The 17,265-nt window shown below is 31.4% G+C and overlaps 2 protein-coding genes across 3 annotated transcripts in view; one reads left to right on the forward strand and one right to left on the reverse strand.

Moving 5' to 3' along the window:
- The window catches only part of LOC143072161 (FMRFamide receptor-like), a 52,478-nt gene extending 45,485 nt beyond the window's left edge, over positions 1-6,993 (reverse strand). The window contains exon 1 of one of the 2 annotated variants that reach the window (XM_076246980.1): positions 6,880-6,993. The gene's annotated coding sequence lies outside the window, so the exon portion shown is untranslated. The remainder of the gene's footprint in view (positions 1-6,879) is intronic. The other variant, XM_076246978.1, reaches the window with a different exon arrangement.
- The window catches only part of LOC143072160 (focadhesin-like), a 292,655-nt gene that overhangs the window by 88,278 nt on the left and 187,112 nt on the right, over positions 1-17,265 (forward strand). The window lies entirely within an intron of this gene.

Here is a 17,265-nt window from a genome sequence, read left to right on the forward strand (position 1 = left end):
CGTGTCATGATGTATGTACAACTTCCTAGGTCAAAGGTCAAGGTAAAAAAACTTTGGTTTCAGTTGACAACCCTGTGTCCTGTGGTGAAGATCGTGTCCGCTCTCTATCTTGAGAACCGTTATGATTTCAAAGTTTATACTTGACATGTATATGAACCAACACCAGAGGGTGTGTCATAATTTATGAACGACTGCCTAGGGCAAAGTTCAAGGTCAAAAACTTTGGTTTCAGTTGACAACCCCATGTCCTATGGTAAAGATTGTGTCCGCTCTATATCTTGAGAACCGTTATCATTTCAAAGTTTATACTTTACATGTATATAAACCAACACCAAAGGGTGAGTCATAATTTATGTGCAACTTCCTAGGTCAAAGGTCAAGGTCAAAAACTTTGGTTTCAGTTGACAAACCCATGTCCTATGGTAAAGATCGTGTCCGCTCTATATCTTGAGAACCTTTATCATTTCAAAGTTTATACTTGACATGTTTATAAACCAACACCAAAGGGTGTGTCATAATTTATTTATAACTTCATAGGTCAAAGGTCAAGGTCAAAAACTTTGATTTCAGTTGACAAACCCATGTCCTATGGTAAAGATACAATTTTTTAATGCACATTATTCACAGCGGGGCCCACAGAGATGGCTCCCATCTCAATGATATCTAGTTTGTCCTGCTTTTCAGAATAATTCTATGCAATCATAAACAGTTTCTTCAATATTCAAAGATAAGCTGATAGCCTATATAAATCCTTGATGTTTATCGAAGACGACTTTTAAACATCATTTATATTCACAGACCAACGCTAAAATGCATTTATAGTTACCTATAACATATATAAGTCCATGATATTGGGCGATAATCGCTACAAATCCTCGATATTTAAGGAATAACAGTACTGTAGTTGAAGAGTTGCCACCGTCAATTGTAGATTTGACGGTCGCAAATGCAGTTTTACTGGCGACGCGGAGCGGAGACAGTAAAACGGAGATTTGCGACCGTCAAATCAAAAAGCGATTATATAGCAGTAATCGAACATTTGTTGATTCAATCATTTCAAAATGGTTGTCCCTCCTTAGTTACGCCTGGTCAACTGTGGATTTGACGGCAACTTTTAGCCAATGAAAAGAATTGTTACATACAAATTGCATTAGAATAATCGATCTTTACCGATAACGTACTTAAAATTGGTAATGTGCAAGATTTTAGTAAATTCGATTTGGAGCCGACTGTTATTATTATTTTCAAAGGAGGGGAATATACAAAGGAGGGATCGTTAAAAATAATCTCCATAATCAAACAAGTTGAAAAACGACAAAACAATAAATATAAAAAGTTCATTGAATGCTAAACAGAAAGGCAATGATCTAAAAGTACGAACCTCTCAAAATCCAATGATTGAAAAACACGACCCTCCCAAAAATTAACCCTAAACAAATCCAAACGGGATTAATTCATGTGTTCCAGCAGGTTATGTATTTCCTGCTTTAGTAGTGTCAGTTTTTAGTGTCGTGTTGTTCATACAGCGTCACTGTTGGTGATATTACAAATAAGGATGAGAATACGGTATTGCCGCTAGACGACAAGTGTTACATATCCGTGGTCATCTATGACACATATAATCCACGAAGGTTCGCTTAATCAAAATGTACGAGCTGATTTTTAATATCCATATTAATTTTCATTTCATATTCATAATCGTCTTTCAAGAAATGTATAATATGACAACTGTTATTTTTAATTTTTTTTGAAATTACTCTAAAATATTGTCCTAATGACTTGAGTAAATCTGTGCAGGCCGGTAGGCGAGCTATGTCGAAAAATAGCTGACGCTTTTTAATGTGTTGTTAATGCGACTAACGCCTGAAATCTTTCTGCTGCCATAAAAATGTCAAAAATTTCAATTAATGTGCAATCTACCACACATCATTACTAACTGTGCATTAACCCCTATTAAAAATATGCCTACATTATAATGATTGGGGAGAGCTAATGCAGCACATTGATCGTAAAAAACGTTTATGGTGACTTAGGTTCTAATGCACCCTATTAATTATTCATAGTGTCATTCTTGTCTGAACAGGTTTGATCATCGACGGCGATTATGTATGGTGGCCTCTATTTCTTTCAATTGCCTAGATTTATCACAGTTCATAGGATTAATAATTGATATGCAAGAAGGGTAACATATTCGATTATGAATTTAAAACTGAATTAATTATGAGTTATAGTTGATGTAGGATAAACCTAGCTAATGCCGAACTCTGGAGAGCAATATACAAACAATAACAATCAAATACAAAGAGACGTGCATTGCAATCTAAAAACTGTATATTTATCGTTTCGGATCACCAAACATCGATCAGTTTGCATTGTCTTTAAGTTTTAGTTTTACGTATTGCTTGTTGGTATATTCTCCTGTTAATAAAGATTTGTTTCAGTTGCCAATTACAAAAGTCCTCTTTTTTTTTTTTAATGAAAAGGACTGTAGATTCAAATGTGAAACTATTTCAATCGGAACAGTTTACCATGCTTTTATTGCAAAAATAAACAAAGATGGTCCGTTTGCGGCTACTATTAGCATCAACAACACTTATCTACCTGTATGTGCTATTTAATGTGTTTCTTCCGGATTGTCTTTTTAAAATCATAAATCAGTTTGCTTATCAGACTGGTAGCATGGTTTTCAGTTTAATACAATGAACTTCAATGAAACGCAACGCTACATCAGGTGCTGCTTCATTTTATGAAACTGAAAAATTAATTGACTTTGTTTTCTTGCAGTTAATATTAAGATAGTTGAGGATTATTATTTTCAGTCATCTATAAAAAAAAAAGTATAACAATAATAGTGAACCACATAGTTATTGGGAAGATAATATTTTTTTTCTGTTTGGAGCCTTCCTGTTTTAGATGTTTCATTTTGTTGTTTTAAAAAGTAAAATAACAAAAATACAGAAACGGAAATTGCCTTAGCAAATGACAGTATCAAAATCCCAAACACATTGAACGAAAACGCCTGCAATATAACTTATTCGTCACCGTTTTAGTCCTCTACGTTGCATTTCCTCTTGAATTTTGGTACTACATTAACGAAACTTTATGCGAATTGTTTGTTCATAGTTTTTGTAAACTTTAGCACAGTTTTTACTTCCGAATATTTTTTAACATCAATTTTCTTTGGATAAATGAACAGTTGAACTCTTAACCTTAGTTGTCTGTTTTGATTAGACGTTACTAATAACATTGATTGATTGTTGATTATAGAGGTTGTTTGTACAAAACAGTCAACTTTCTTGAATAATTTCAAATTAACGAGCAAATGAACTTTGATAATTAATAATTTCATTCATTAGATGCTTTTTTGATGGAGCCTTTGACATGTTTCTGCCTGTGAATTACGCCAAAATCTTCTGCATGCCTCAAATGACTGACTCTAAACTTAATAAAAATGGTTAAAAAAGAATTAATCTTGAACTGCAATGTACTATTTCAAGCATTTTACTTCAAAATTGCCACGTCGATAGAGTGAAGAACATCATTTTGTAAATTAATTGTCGTTTTGATAGTGTCAACAAATGTAATTACATTTGATCTGGTTACAAAAAATAAAATTGAGCTAACAAAACTGTTTCACGTCATAAAGCAGATAGTTACGATCATTAAATGAAGAAATGATTAGGCCAATCATATCGACCAGCTTCTGATCGGGGGAGGGTTGATATTGAATCAAAATTCCAATTAAATCCTTTCCATTCTTCTGTGCATGTCTGAATTAAGCAACATCGTCATATTTAGCACGATTTTTTGATTTATAAAATTTTCGCTTTTCATCAATCTTCTTTACGGATATGAATTTAAAAATACTATGATCTGGCTTTCTTTGTTGAAAACCTTGTATCTTTGATAACTTTTTCTTAGTACAGTACAAAGACTTGGTATTGACATGATCTTTCAAACAAACCAAGCAATAGATTTATTTTGTGTAACATTTCCTTCGTTTCTAAACCGGATATTCAAAATCTGTCAACACGTTAATTAGAGTTGTTGTCTATAATAGACGTTTTAAAGGCATTCTTTCAAGATCTTATTTAAAATTTTATAAAATGATTAAATGAAAATATTTATTTTCAATTTAAACTGTATGTTCACATCTTAAAGCAAGATGAATAATGCCTTCGATGTTAAACTAGACATTGGCATATCCACTGAATATACGTAAGAAAATATTCAAATCGATGCACATGCACAACTTGATTTTCAATATCTATCCTAACGAAAAACAATTTTATAAATATCAATTCAGATATAGGCTCATACACCACATAACCTATAGCGTTTATATTGTATTCCATAATTCTGTTAATTATAAACAATCTGTTTATTCCATTGATTGTTCTGTTCGATCTCTTGTATAAATATCATAAGGTTATCATGTAAAAACCCTCTCAGTTATTAATTAAGTGATACATCTGTATCGCTGCTTCGTTAATCTCTAAACAAAAAACACAAAACCTGTTAAGCATCATCAACTCAGCGTTTATTAATCGTTATTTTCTAACAAGTACTGAACTAATGTTTATATGATGGTTTTATGTTTTAAAGCATCCGAGCGATGTTCTATGAAAGTTTTGCTATTGGCTCGGTGCAAGCTGTTGTATAAATAAAAGAATGTCAAGAGGGTCAGACTAGACATGCTGTTAGTATAATTTGATTATTTTCAAACTTATTCAATAATTGTATTAATTATATTTAAATTGAAATATTTGTACTCTTATGCATACTGTTTGCTCTTTTATCATAGTTTTGTTCATTAAAGTATGATAACGGATTATGATAATCAACTGTTTTAATGGACAAAATATGTTCGGGTATAACACTCCACCAATTTATATAATGAATATTAGTTCAGAAACCATGGATGCAAACCGAACGAATCTAAATTTCTTGAAAAAATGGTCGTAGTGTTAATTTTTGGGTTGAACATTATTGATTTTATGATTTCTTGTAACGGTATAAAACCTCTTAAATAGATTGGACCCTGAAGGATTTACAATGACTCGTAGTAACCTTCCTCTCTTTCCTCCTGTTAAAACTGTAGATACTTAATAATTAACCCACTTACGGGTATCTTAAATGTGTTTTTTTTTTATTTATAAAAGCAACATTTATCAACCTTTTGCAGTTTACGTATCTTTATCCTATATCTAGTCTGACGTCATCATTTTATAGATGCGTCCTCATATATATTTTCTTATTGCTTTAATGTACACCGTTATTTGAATGTCAATGAATCTAACGTCTTATGCACCAGTTTCGGCGTCGTTTGCCTACGTAAGTTGGTGCTATCTAAAGTTACGCATAGTTGCTTACAACAATGCGTAGCGAATTGAAAATAATCATAGGTATTTTAAAGCAAGATAAATCACATTCAATTGAATGTTTCTATTAAAAAATATCAATTAGCTGTCTGATAACAAAACCATTTCAAGCGAAAGTCGAAGTCCATGTCTTTCTACACGTAAATAGCAGAACTTGCAAAATATATATTTTGCAAAAATTAGCCACTGGCTGTCTTGGTATGATATTTTAAAAGTCACTCTGATAAAATGATCGAAGAAAGGTAAACAACTGTATTCTGTGACTCATAGATTCTTATTAAGTTTCATTTGTTTTTAAACGTCCTGTACCAAGTCAGGAATATGGCAGTTGTTATCCATGTATGTTGCATTTGATTGTTTTGTTGTTTTCCTCTTAAAGTTTTCCCTCGGTTTTCTTTTGAAACCAGGATTTGTTTTCGCTTAATCGATTCATGACTTTTGAACAGCGATATACTACTGTTGCCTTTATGTATTCATTGTTATTTTGAATACCCTAGGACCCAAAACTATTGTCTATGACTTTCGAAATCCATCAACCAACCTTAAAGTTCTTATTTTGTTCTTAATAAAACTGCTTTACTGTTCTTAAAATAAATTTGGAAATACAAAAAACAACTCTAACTATCATGATCCATAACAACATTCCTCATCGAAAATGAAATTGTCTTTGAACAAAACAAATTAACACTGTTATATCAATGAAGTAAAATGTAAGTAGATGCAAAGTAGAAAGGCTACACTGCTTCGATAGAAAAACAATAATCAAAACTATCAAACTTTACATTTACTCATTTAAACGACGGAAGGCCGATTTTTCTCGCGCACGTTTAACATACAAGCAGGTCTTTTTATTGTGCATTAGTGGGATTAATTTGAAAGTTATAAACTCGGTTTAAATATTCAAAGTTTGCTTCTTATTCCAGCCCTTGTGTCTCTATCCCCCAAAAAAGGAAAAAAATAAGCAAAATCAAAAACATAAAGCAGGTATCACTCAGTCAAATTATAACTTTATGTTGAAAGGAAAAAAATATCAATAAAAATAAAAAAAAGTTATATTGTTTATCATAAAATTAAAAATGAAAACAGTGTCGAGATTTGTGTAAGTTAAAAAATTTTTTTTTTCAATTTTCATAAAAATAAAAAAAAAATAAAAAAAAAATTAAATACAAATAGTGCATTTATTTAACAAAAACATAATGGATTGAAAAGTTTAATAGAATCCGTTGTACTTATAACGATTTTTTTCATAGCTTTCTTTATAATTTGGAATGAATATATATTAATGCATAAAAGTATTGTTGATCAATTTGTCAAAAAAGCACCGCTGCAATTACAGGTGTAATTATGAAAATTATAAATTCTTAAGTAATTTTTCAATTTCGATTCAAATTGCTTCAATTAGCAAAACCCAAACGAAGCAAACATATGAATTTCAATTAACCTTTTTTCATAATTATATCAAATTTTATCATCACTATTGCTATGTACAAAGTCTTACCTGCTAATCCATAAAGGTAGAAGAAATTCTATGAAATGAGAAAAAATATCCAGTATAGATATCAAACCGATGAAAGTCTTAACAACTTATATCGCCAGCAAATTCAATAGTATCTGTTTATCAATATCAGTTTTATTTATATCGTTATTTATTTAAAAGAAACGTATCACACAATCATTTAAGCCAATATTCGAGGAAAAATGATATTTGATAGTTATTTCATATTTACACTAGTACTATGATCAATAACATTTTTCATTCCATTCACAAGCTTATGTTACGACCACTACTCACAATAAATTCTAACAGTTATTGAATTCACCGTAACAAATCATTTGTTTCACCCGACTATGCTATACGGTTTCATCTCTTCTTCCTTTCATATAAGAATAACCAATGATCAGCCGTATCGAGTATTTTCTTTTCTTCAGCATTGATTCCTTGCATCGTGAAATCTTTAATTTTTTAAATGTCATTTACCAGTACTTTGATACATACAATGTCTAATTAGTATGACAGATAAAAATAATTATTAGCAGTAGCTTCCGTGTATTTTAGTAAACTTTTTGATTGACATTTACCCCAGCATATGATTTACACCCAGTCCGTACGAATACTTTGAAATTTAAGATCTATTTATATAAGGTATGATAATTGCAGAAAAGTCTGTGTATTTTAGTAAATTTATTAAAAGAAGATTTTAGATCTGTGTGTAAACAGCAAATTAACCAAATTACCGAACTCTGGGGAAAATTCAAAACGGAAAGTCTTATCAAATGGCAAAATCAAAAGCTGAAACACACAAAACGAATGGATAACAACTGTGACATGTGTTTCATTCCTTCATTGATGATCACAATGTTGGTTTGTATAGAAATATGTCTATCTTTAATTTATGCAGCTTCGTTAAAATTTCAAACATGAATATACTTAAACTGTAGCTGAAAGTTATTGCATATCTGTAGATGTAGATTATGGAAACCCGAGTGGCTTAGCCACAATTGTAAATAACAAGATCAGCAGACAAACTTGCACTTGTGGAAAAGTGCTTTATTATCTGACACTTATATCTTATTGTTTTGTTTTGGGGCGGTGGCACAATTGGATCTCCATAACCATGCATGACTAGACATGTGTATTAAAGTTAGTAGTACGTTTCTACAGAAGCCTTTTGATTTTCACCTGGGATTAGTCTTTTCTTTGTTCCTAATTGGTATTTCAAGGTCTGCTATTTGTAGGAGTCACATTGTATACGTCTTTTCCGTTGTTTGTTTTTGAATTTTGCGTTGAGGTCTCATTAATGCATGCCCACCATCTCTACCAATTGTTATTGTTTAGCTTTACGGAATCTTTACAATTATCATTTGCAAAGGAATAATATAATTCAATGCTTAAATGATACCGAAGCTCTTACTAATAGTTTATAATGCATACTAGTATATATTATTGGAGCTTTTATTTTCTATATCAGTTTATGTCAGATTTATACTTTTCCTTATTAATAAATTTTTAAAATGACGGATCCATGGATGCAAGAATTCGACATGTTTTGATAATTTAAAATAAATGGCGATATTTGATAAGCAATAAGTTTCCTTAGTTTTAAACTTTTTATACGATGACACTAGAATGTATCAAACAAATAATTTATTTTAGTTCAAAGAGTCAGGTTTGAATCTTAGAATAATATTAATTTTGATTTTTTTATTGTAAAAGTTCTGCATTAAGGTAGCACAATACAAAGATTTTTTTACTTCCAATCACTAACCTTTAAAATGCTGTAACTTTCTTATGAATGCATAGAAAATAATAAAAGAGGTATATATAGATAGATAAAAGATTAATCTTTTAAATGGTTGCAATATTTTTATTATGCAATCATTATGTAATCAATTATTATGTAATTAGTGGCAAAATCTGGGTCAGTTTACTTGAATGAATTTAGCTCTATCATCTCTTTAAGTATACAGAAAATTTTAACGAAATCTTAATCAACACATCATGGGCTTCAAAAGGGTGTCTCAAATTGTTCTTATGGTATTCCATTCTCTCATAAATCTCTAATTAGTGTAAACATCCTAACCACATAAAAGAAGATAATGTTTGATTAGGTGTAAAATTTGTTTTATACATTCTATCTGAAATCTGAGACACCCTTTTGTAGATAATGGCCATAGGAACAACATATAATAAAATCAACCCTCTAGGGATACCTATGCAGAAGCTAATTTCATTTGAAAGTGGAAATTTGGTGAAAAATATTTTAGACACAGTTAACATTATAATTGGTTACATAATTGTTGCATAATGCTAACATTGCATTAATTTGAAAGAGTAATCTGTTAGCTATCCAAAACTACCACTTGTATAAATTTTCAAGCATTATTAAGAAAGTTACAGCATTTTAAAACTTGGGAGTTGGAGTTATAAAATCTTTGTATTGTGCTACCTTAAAAATGTACACATGTGACTATTTTGGTTGTTTTGTGAAAAAATTGGAAAAAGTAAAATAACCAAAATACCGACTCGGAGGGAAAATTCATAACGAAAAGTCCATAATCAAATGACAAAATCACAAGCGCAAATACATCAAAAACGGAAAACAACTGTCATATTCATGACCTGGCATTTTCTTATGTAGAAAAGTGTAGATTAAACCTGGTTTCACAGCTAGCTTCACCTCTCACTTGTATGACAGTCGCATAAATGAGGGACGAAAGATACCGGAGGGACAGTCAAACTCATAGATTGAAAATAAACTGACGACGCCATGGCTCAAAATTAAAAGACAAACAGACAAATAATAGTACAGAAAACACAGCATAGAAAACTAAAGACTAAGCAACACGAACCCCACACCCAAAACTGGGGTGATCTCAGTAAGTCACATACGTGAAAATTCCAATTTGTAAGTTTGCGACATTCTATGCCCCTGTACATAATGAAAGTTTGTCGTTTACATTTATTTATTAAAGAAGAAAAATTGATTGAACATAAAGATACGCAAATGGGTTTGCAGCAAAACATCTTTTGTGCATAAATAAAAACTAAATATGTAAAAGTGTGTAACATTTCTACGGGAAGGACAGTGAAGTAGATTCTGCGATGTAAACAATTGACCTTCCTTATTTGTTTGATAAATAAATATTACTTTTCCTGAAAAGTAACTGTCAAAATGAACATGGCTTAGACTATATCCACTGCTTACGCCAAGATGCTTATTAATTTGGTAATTTGTTCTTGTTGTTTTACATTGAATCTCTTTATATATTGGTCATAAGTCAAGGTGTCTGTCATGTTTTCGTACTTTATTGCTGATAAAAATGGAAATGTCGAATTATCGTAACGAATTAATTGTGGAAAATGAAATGTGTTCTGAAAAACAACTAGTCAGTGTGTTGTTGTTTTTGATAGAACGGACAGAAATGTGGGTCTTTTACCATCTTGTAGATAATAAAACATGCTTAAATGAGCATATTGCGAATTGAATGGAAAACAAACGCCACAGTCTTGATTGTATATATATATAATAATTTTCGCTTAACAATCGTATACAAACACTATCCATTTGTAATAATGAAATTATTAAAACTCAATTAATTACTAAACATACGGAAAACACCTAATTTTCCGACAATTCAGAACAAAAATAAATTATCAATCTTTAACTGAAGGACAAAACCAAGCATCTAAATAGAAAATTTGATTTTAAATTTGACTCTCCTTCTCATTCTTTGAATAAACACTAAAATATGAAATATACTTTTGATTCATGATCGTTTAGCAACTATAATTTGGTTACAAACACGATTTAATGTAATCATATCTTTAATGCGCATAAAGATGTGAAAGACCTTAGGAATTAAGTGTATGTGATATAATTCAAAGCAGCTTGGTCCTAGTAACCTTTAACTTAGAGTTGGTTTGACTTTATTTTAGATGTGGGGTATATTATTTCAACATTTACCTTCACTTGTCATTTTAACGGTGAATAATGTCTTGATTTCAAGAATATACAAAATTGAATTAAATTTCGTGTTTGAGAACAATCCAGAGGGAATTTGTCTTTAATAGTATCAAATATCTTGTTGAAAAAGTGTATCCGTACTGTCGATTATCACGTAACGACATTTTACAGTGGGAAAAACCGTCACCAAATATTTATATAGTAAGCTTTAAAAGAACCTCTAAAAATAACACAAGAGTAAACCAACGGTTCGATTTATTTTGAAGCACTGAACGAAAAGAAATATGTACATACCATGTATAAAATCACTTAGGATGAAGTTCTAAAGCAAGTGGGAATTGTGATTGTGTATTTGAGCTGATATATTGTTCTTTTGAGAGGAGAGCAACGTAATCGACATATAATTGTGCTTTTATAACTTGTTTGAACCACGTGAGTAACAGAATGCATGTGCACTTGTCATCATTATATTTTAATGGAAATAAGTTATAAAACACGGAATAATGACCATATAATTTGCACTCACTAAAAATATGTTTCATGATGTAGTTGTTATCAATTTTCCTGTAAATTTTGTGATAGCTAATCACAATCAATGAATAGAAAGCTAAATATTAAGCAGAAAATTGGAACGTGTTTGGATGTTAATAATTATGCGACGACAGTTAATGATACAAACATGACAATCTTAATGCAATGATATAACTGTTTTAGAAAACCGGATTTATGACGGACAAAGGTGTTTTGAAAACCAGACCAATAAAAACTGCTCAATGTAGGAATATATTTTTATTCGCCATAAGATATTAAGTTTTTTATAACTTAAAACATTAAAATTGATATTTGTTTTGTATACATATAAGGTTTCATCTAAAGATGTAACATGAATGAAATCGTTTTAAATGGATGTTCCATTCAGACTATCAATGTAAATAAGTTGACCTTCAAGAATGACGAAGAAATATTGACAATGTATAAAATTTAAGTTCTTCGAAGCATTGCTCATTCGTTTCTCAATAGCAATAGCCGTACTCTTACTTTCGATGACAAAGTGAAAGCCATACAAATGAAGGGATTATCTTTGAAATTAACATACTTATTTTACATGACAAAACTTGGTAATTAGACCTCCAAAGACAAACATGCGAAGAATGAAATTTCCTTAACTTGTAAATAAACTTATCATAGATACCAGGACTAAATTTAATATATACGCGTAAACTAGATTTTGTAAAGAAAATATCTACCTTGTCTTGATCTTTCCTTTACATGTTAGATATTTTTTTCAAGCTGCAGAATGTAAAATTTCATTGTAAATGTTTTATTTCAATACGATACGATGTGTCTCCGTCTAAAGTCATGTGGGACATGTTGTCGAGGTCAAAGATTTAAAAACTCGAGAAGAGTCTTCTGATCTGTGTATTTGTTGATTATATTCCATTCGTGTAATGTCTTTGAGCTTTTGATTTTGCCATTTGATTAGGGACTTTCCGTTTTGAATATTCCTCGGAGTTCAGTATTTTTGTTAATTTACTTTTTCGTGTCAGCTTTGACCAAGTCTTCATCATGGCGGATAATATTTACATATTAACGCTTAAACCTGTTTACACAACCGGTTTCACTCCTGACGATTACCCGACGAATTTCCTCTCCGTCTGGACATTTAAACTGGATTTACGACTTTTGAACATTTGTATAAAGTAAAAACACAAAAATACTGAACTCCGTATATCACTTCTCTTAGAAAAGCGATGACCAAGAATTTCAAATAAAAAACCAAAAGGTTTACGGGGTTGCCAATATTAATTGCTGATTCAAAAAAAATTCTTATCTTCTGACTATTATGGGTATAGCTAAACTAATACTACTATAAATGCTGAAGTGTTATACTCAGTCTGTTAGAAGATTTCAAAAAGTAGTATAACGATTGCTTTGAGGTAAAGAAAATCAAGCGAAAAAAGATATCTTTTTTATGTTAATTATTGAAACTTTGCCATTTGATTAAAAGTATCCAAATGCTTTGTCAATGCGATAGGGTTTAATATAGCAATCCCGCGAAACTGTTAAAACGTAAAGTGCTTTACACTTCTACTCCTTGACACTATCTTCAGAACTTAATTGTTTAGAAGAATTTTATTTTAATATATGTTATTATTATTTATTCATTCTATATCTGAAGCTGCACTTGTAGATGAGCATTACACCCATGCTGCACTGATCTTCAAATATAATTTAATATCAACTTGTCAGTTAAGATAAACTGACCATGAAACATAATCGATTCTAACTGACAGATCAGTGAATATTATAGCACTAGAATTATCATCAGTCATTTGGTTCCTTCCATGCAAAGTATATATTAAACTGAAAACAGCCCGTACATAGTTATTAAAAGAAGAAAGGTCTTACTTCGAAGCATGTAAATATCGTCTTTATCTGGGTTTAATGATAATTCAGCATATTTATGCTGTAGGTCAAAAAGAATTCCTGATGACTTTAAATGACTTGTTACAATTTAATGTCGTTGAAAGTATAGAAAGTTAGGGGCGATTTCGATTTCAAATCTAAAATCTGGGTTTTTTTGGAAACACGTGTCACACGTATTACGCGTGTTTCGCGGTAGTCTGCTGAAATGACTAGTAGGCAATCAGATTGATTCTGTTTAAAAAGATGAAAATGTATCCATATTTTAAAGAAACTAGAACCTTGTCTAGCTGTAAGAGTCGAATTTATAAAATGGATTAAAAATTCAAAAAGTGGGCGCAAAATTGCAAATGCTGCCTTTCAATTTCCTTCATGCATTCAGTCAATCAATCATTTCTCGCTTATAGACGTTCCTTGCATTATTACGTATGTAATTTCCAATGTCATTGCATCCAATATAATAAGCATCCGTTATGAAAAGACCGACCACATATACAATGTCGTGTCATAGTAAAATCCATCATTCTTGATGTTTTCTAATATTAGTACCATTTACTTTCATTGTGAACAATTGAACTTTTGAAATAGTGGGAGTTGTATTTCACAGAACACCTACAGATTGCAAAAAAGTAATTTATTTCCTCATATGCGACAAAAAAGCCTTTTCGAGATACCGACTTTAGAATTATTTAGAATCATCTCTTTTGTGAAAAGCTTATTCACATCGCGTACAATTAAGCTATTTAACTATTTGCAAAAATGCATGGTAAAGCTCTATCTGGTAGAATAAGTTAGTTGTATTATTTATTGTATTGTTTTCTGCTATCAGATTTTTGTCACATGGCGTAGATATTGTATTGACAGAAAAAAGTTATATCGCAAGAAAACAGAACTCCGAGCAAATTTGAAAACGGAAAGTCCCTAATCAAACGGCAAAATCAAAAGCTCAAACGCACCAAACGAATTGACAACAAGAGCATGCCATATTTCTCTTGCACTGATAAAGAATATACCAGTCGGTACACCATGTGGGAAAGGAATCACTTAGTTTTTTTGGATTCTCGTTTTATTTGAGAAAAATGTTCCTTTATTAATATTTCACAATATATTAAGTTTTTTTTCATATTTTTATTTTCAGTTTCTTATCTTTATCCGTATCTTAAACATTGTCTTTTGATTATACAAATGACCAAATTGTTCAATTGACTTCATTATCATAAGACAAACACATTTCGAATGAGTTGAACTAGATTTCTAGTTCATAAACTATATGTTTAATCGTGTAACCTGCATCAACGAGTTTTAAACATTCAAACATAATATCATTTTTAACTGACCTTTTCTCATCACTTGGCGTCCGTCGTCCGGCGTCTGTCGTCCGGCGTCTGTAATTTTTTACAAAAATCTTCTCCTCTGATACTACTGGGCCAAATTTAACCAAACTTAGCAACAATCATCCTTGGGATATATAGTCTAAAAAATGTGTCCGATGACTTGGCCATCCAGGCAAGATGGCCGCCATGGCTAAAAATAGAACACAGGGGTAACATGTATATTTTGGCTTATATCTTTGAAACAAAAGTGTTTAGAGCAAATCTGACACGGAGTCAAATTGTTGATCAGGTCAAGATCTATCTGCCCTGAAATTTTCAAACAACCTGTTGTTGGGTTGCTGCCCCTGAGTTGGTAATTTTAAGGAAATTTTGCAGTTGTTGGTTATTATCTTGAATACTATTATAGATAGAGATGAACTGTAAACAGCAATAATGTACAGCAAAGTAAGATCTACAAATAAGTCATCATTACCAAGAATGTCAGAGGACCCCTTAAGGAGTTATTGCTCTTTAAGGGGTCCTCTGACATTCTTGGTCATGATGACTTATTATTGAACAACTTTTGGTCATTTTTTGTAACTTCTTCAAAAATCATCTGCTCTGAAACTACTGGGCCAAATTTAACCAAACTTGGCCACAATTATCATTGTGGTATAAAGTTTAAAAAATGTGTCCGATGACGCCGCCTTCCAAACAAAATGGCCGACATGGCTAAAATTAGAACATAGTGATAAAATGCAGTTTTTGCTTTATATCTAAGAAACTAAGACATTAAGGGCAAATCTTTCAAGATTTAAACGTCCATCAGAATAAAATTTATCCCCTTACAAATTTTCAGATGAATCCGACAACCTGTTGTTGGGTTGCTGCCCTAAAATTGGTAATTTTTATGAAATTTTGCAGTTTTTGGTTATTATCTTGAATACTATTATAGATAGAGATAAATGGTAAACAGCAATAATGTTCAGCAAAGGAAGATCTACAAATAAGTCAGCATGACCAAAATTGTCAGGACACCCCTTAAGGAGTTATTCCCCTTTATAGTCAATATTGAACACCTTTTTGTCATTTTTGTAACTTGTACAAAAATCTTCTTTTCTAAAACCATGGGCCAAATTTAACCACAATCTTGGCCGCAATCATTTCTAGGGTATCTATTTAAAAAAGTGTCTAATGACCCCGCTTACCAACCAAGATGGCCGACATCAGGAAATACAGTAACCGGTGAGTGACACATGCTCTTGAGAGCCTCTAGTTTATGTTAATTATGGAAACTTCGCCTTAGTAAATTCAAATCGTTTTCAAGATGCGGCAAGGTAATGTATAGCAGTCTTACGAGACAGTCTTGTTAAAATGCACAGCTTTCAACGCTTCTTCGGTTCTTTCTGTCATTTGATATGGATAATGTAGAAGAGTTTTATTATATATCATTATTATGTATTAAATGTTTATTTGAAGTTGCACTTTTAGATTAGCAATAAATCCATTCTGAATTGATCCTAACATACAATTTATTGAAAGTTTTTTAGTAAAGATAAGCTGACCAAAACACAATCGATTTTAACTGACAGATCAACGAACATTATAGCACTGGAACTGTCATTCATCATTTTGTGCCGCCCATTATATATATAGTAAACTGTAATAAGCGCATACATTATAATTAAAAGAATGAATGTCTTGATTCCAAGTATGAAACATCATCTTTGTCTAGTTTTAATTATATGTTGGTGTATTTGTAATGTACGTCAATAGTATTACCGATTATTTCAGTTGAACTTTTTACGATTTGATGTCGTTGAAAGTAGAGGATGTCTACTAAAATCCAGGGTTGTGTTCAATATCGTGGCAGCTATATAGGGCTACGTAGATTTATAAATATTGAACGTGTACCTACCCTAGCTGCTACATAGAAATTAATAGCAGATAGGCTAGCTACTGGTTCAGTAGACAAAAATCTACCTAGCCCTATGTAGCCGCTACGATATTGAACGCAACCCTGGTGTTCTATGAAAACACGTGTCAAGAAGTCGCCTGCTGCAGCTAATCCCCGCTTTGAAAATGTTTAGCATTAATTTAGGAAATCCGATTAATCAATATTTTATAATCTTATCAGAAATAACAATAGAATTAAGACGATAGTGTATAGCTATACGGTATTTTTTTTTAAAGAAAGTATACATGTTTAGATGAATTCTATGAAAATGTATGAAATTGTGTGCCAACACTTAACCACACTATATAGAGAAGCTGTAAGAATCTAATTTTTTTAATGAATATAAAATTTAAAAAGTTTAAACAAAATGGTAATTTCTGCCTTGTATTCGTTCATGCATCCAATTAATCAGTTCTTTCCGCTTACTTACGTTCCTTGCATTATTACATTTGTATAATCCAATGACACTGTATCCAGTGTGGTAAATATTTGCTCCAAAAGGCCGGCTATATATTTGTACTGTCATATTAACCATGCAAGATGTTTTCTAATATAAGAACAGTTTATTTTTCATTGTGAATAATTGAACTTTTGAAGTAGTGGGAGTTGCATTTACAGATGGGCAAACACCCCCACTCGATGCAATATTATTGAACAGAATGGTTGTGTTGGTTTGCCCTGATCTGTGTTTAACAGATAACAAATGGTTCTGCGTAACAAGCCGA

This window comes from Mytilus galloprovincialis, chromosome 4, assembly GCF_965363235.1.
Source record: "Mytilus galloprovincialis chromosome 4, xbMytGall1.hap1.1, whole genome shotgun sequence".
Lineage (NCBI taxonomy): Eukaryota > Metazoa > Mollusca > Bivalvia > Mytilida > Mytilidae > Mytilus > Mytilus galloprovincialis.